Source organism: Copadichromis virginalis, linkage group LG5, assembly GCF_057382275.1.
Source record: "Copadichromis virginalis isolate Kocher_CV1m ecotype Utaka linkage group LG5, C_Virginalis_male_GT1.1, whole genome shotgun sequence".
Classification (NCBI taxonomy): domain Eukaryota; kingdom Metazoa; phylum Chordata; class Actinopteri; order Cichliformes; family Cichlidae; genus Copadichromis; species Copadichromis virginalis.
Window position 1 is genome coordinate 8184744 of NC_140622.1, and position 3826 is coordinate 8188569.

Here is a 3826-nt window from a genome sequence, read left to right on the forward strand (position 1 = left end):
GGATTTTCATGTGTTGCAAAATGATTGAGACTAATGAAAATGCAAAAAATCATTCACATTAATGCCATGACCCAGTTTTTATTGTTTTGTATATTGTTATGATCAATAACATTAATATTTCTGATAGATGTTTTAAAGTTGTTGTTGATTTGTTAATGTGGAGTCAAACTATGCACAGGCTGAAGAGTTGACCTGGACACACCCTCCTGTGGACGCACATCCCACATGAAGTCTGTGTGTTGTGCCACGGGTCTCCCTGCTCGTCCAATCCCCAGCTGCTGAGGCTAGATATAGGGACATGGAACATCACCGCTTGGGTGGGATGGGGAGTAATGCCGTTTTAGTCCTGGTGTTGGAATGCTGGACAGGTCTTTATCCTCTTAAGGATATTCAAGTGTGCATGGGAATTTGCCCAATCTGTTACGGGAGTGATGAGTAAGAGAACCCAGACGCGGATCGCTCGTTAAGATTGAACAGTGTCTTTATTTACAGTGAAGCAAATCCAAAGTAATCCATAGTGCTAAGTCCCTTCCATGCTCCCCTCGTGTGTCCATACGACTTTCGTAAACAGTGACGTCTCTCCTCTCGTATCTCCGTCTCACTCGTAGCCTGGAAAAAAGGCAAACAGATGCGGTTAGCCTCCCTCCGCTATCAAATGTTTGTCTAACACTCGCTGAATTCGAGTCACTACCCGGCTTGGTGGAATACTCCAGCGCTGTCTGTCACTCAGCCACACCATTAAATAGTTCTGTCACAATGGTGGATGATTGGCAGCAGCTGGCGAGGAATCAGTTGCATGTGGGACCACTCAGAGTGGCGGAACTTCCGGGTCGGACATCTCCCGTTGCTACGCAACCGCGTAACAACTACAACGGAGACAAAAACAGAGCGGGAGAACAAACACACACACACACACACACACACACACACACAGGTCGCCGGTCGGGGCACCGTCGAACCTGACAGTACCCCCCCTCTAATGGGAGCCTCCCGGCGACCCAGCAAACTTATCAGGGTGCCTGCGGCGGAAGTCTCTCACCATGGCAGCATCGAGAACCGCGGACCGCGGCACCCAAGAACGCTCTTCCGGACCGTACCCCTCCCAGTCCACCAAAAACTGAAAGCCCCTACCGCGGCGCCGGGCATCCAATATCCGCGATACGGAACACGCCGGCGAGCCGTCGATAATCCGGGCGGGTGGCGGGGGCCCGGAGGGCGGGCACAAAGGGCTGGTCCGGACAGGCCTCACCTGGGACACATGAAAGACATTGTGAATTCTCATGGAACGGGGAAGAGACAAACGTACAGTCACAGGATTCAACACGGCCAGGATGGGGAAGGGCCCGATAAAGCGTGGAGCCAGTTTCCTAGACTCGACCCTCAGAGGAACATATTTCGCAGACAGCCATACCTGTTGCCCGACCTGGTATGCAGGGGCCGGAGCACGGCGGCGATCCGCAAGTCTCTTGTTCTGCTCAGCGGTCCTCAAGAGGGCGGTCCGGGTGGCGCGCCATGCCCGCCGGCAGCGCCGCAGGTGGTGCTGGACTGAAGGAACCGACAATTCCCCTCCGACACAGAGAGAAGCGGGGGCTGATACCCCAGGGAGGCCTCAAACGGGGAAACCCCAGTAGCCGCCGACGTGCTAGCATTATGGGCATATTCGACCCACGCCAGTTGATCGCTCCATGATGACTGGTTCGAAGAGACCACACAACGCAGCATCGCTTCGAGCTCTTGATTAGCCCGTTCCGCTTGCCCGTTGGTTTGAGGGTGGAAGCCGGACGACAAGCTGGCCTGGGCCCCCAGTTCCTTACAAAACTCCTTCCACACTCGCGACGTGAATTGGGGACCCCGATCGGACACGATATCTTGGGGAACCCCATGGAGACGGAACACCTGCTGCGTGAGAATCTTGGCAGTATCCAGGGCCGAAGGGAGTTTCGGCAGAGCAACGAAATGAACAGCCTTTGAGAAGCAATCGATCACGGTCAAGATGACTGTGTGACCCGAGGAGGGGGGAAGACCGGTAACAAAGTCCAGTGCAATATGAGACCACGGGCGGCTGGGCACAGGCAATGGACGAAGGAGGCCAGCAGGGGGTGAACAGGAGACCTTGTTTCGGGCACAAACGGGGCAAGCGGCCACATACTCCCGAGCGTCCTTCCCTAGAGTCGGCCACCAAAACAAACGTTGCAGAAAGGCGATAGTGCGGTTTTTACCCAGGTGGCAGGCAAACTTGGCCGTATGGACCCAGTGAAGGACCTTACTTCGGACCGCCGTGGGAACAAACATCCTCCCATCGGGCCCAGTGCCCGGATCAGGTTCCGACCGCTGGGCAGCCTTAATAACCCGCTCTATGTCCCAGGTCAGAGCCCCCACGAAGCACGAGGATGGCAGAATGGGTCTCTCCTTCTCGTCTGGGTCGAGATCCGGGGAAAATTGGCGCGATAAAGCATCTGCTTTAAGATTGCGGGAGCCAGGTCTGTAAGAGATGGTCAAGTTAAACCGAGTGAAAAACAGAGCCCACCTGGCCTGCCGGGCATTCAGTCTTTTGGCCGCTTGGAGGTAGGTCAAGTTCTTGTGGTCTGTCCAGATAACCACCGGATGCTCGCTGCCTTCGAGCCAATGTCGCCACTCTTCAAGCGCCAACTTAATGGCGAGGAGCTCCCGGTCTCCAACGTCGTAATTGCACTCTGCAGGAGATAAGCGACGTGAGAAAAAGGCACATGGGTGTAATTTTGCATTCACTCGTTGGGATAGTATTGCCCCCACACCTGCGTCTGAAGCATCCACCTCCACAAAAAAAGGTTGACTGCTGTCTGCCTGTACCAACACCGGAGCTGAGGAAAAGAGGTGCTTGAGTCTCACAAAAGCCCGTTCAGCGCCGGGAGACCACTGGAATGGCTGCTTAGGAGAGGTTAGGTTGGTGAGAGGCAGGGCGACCTGACTGAAATTGCGGATAAACCGTCGATAGAAGTTGGCAAATCCCAGAAACTTCTGCAGCTGCTTACGGTTCTTGGGTTCAGGCCATTCCACCACTGCCCTCACTTTGGCCGGATCTGCCCGCAGCCGTCCCTCCTCGATGATGAACCCCAAAAAGGAGACTGTCTGCACGTGAAACTCACACTTCTCTGCCTTTACAAACAGCCGGTTCTCCAACAGGCGCTGCAACACCATTCTCACGTGCTTGACATGGTCAGCCGGGTTCCGAGAAAACACAAGGATGTCGTCTAGATAAACGAAAACACAATGATTAATGAAGTCCCGTAAAACATCATTTATCATGGCTTGGAAGACCGCCGGAGCATTCGTGAGCCCGAAAGGCATCACCAAATATTCAAAGTGCCCACGATGCGTGTTGAACGCCGTCTTCCACTCATCCCCCTGGCGGATTCTCACCAGATGATAAGCACTGCGGAGGTCCAGTTTAGAAAAGATGGCAGCCCCCTGAAGGAGTTCAAAAGCAGAGGTGAGTAAAGGAAGCGGGTATTTGTTCTTAATGGTTATCTTGTTAAGACCTCGAAAGTCAATGCAGGGGTGGAGCGTTTTGTCTTTCTTCTCAACGAAGAAGAAACCTGCCGCGAGAGGAGAGGTGGACTGCCGGATTATCCCGGCCGCCAGCGAGTCGGTGATGTAGCCCTCCATTACCTCTCGCTCTGATTTCGAAATACTGTATAGACGGCTTGTGGGCAAGGGAGCGCCGGGTAGCAAGTCTATCCCACAATCGTACGGACGAGGGGGGGGAAGAGACTGGGCCTTTTCTTTACTGAACACCTGGGCTAGGTCATTATATTCAGCTGGAACTGCAGTCAAATCGGGAGGAGCG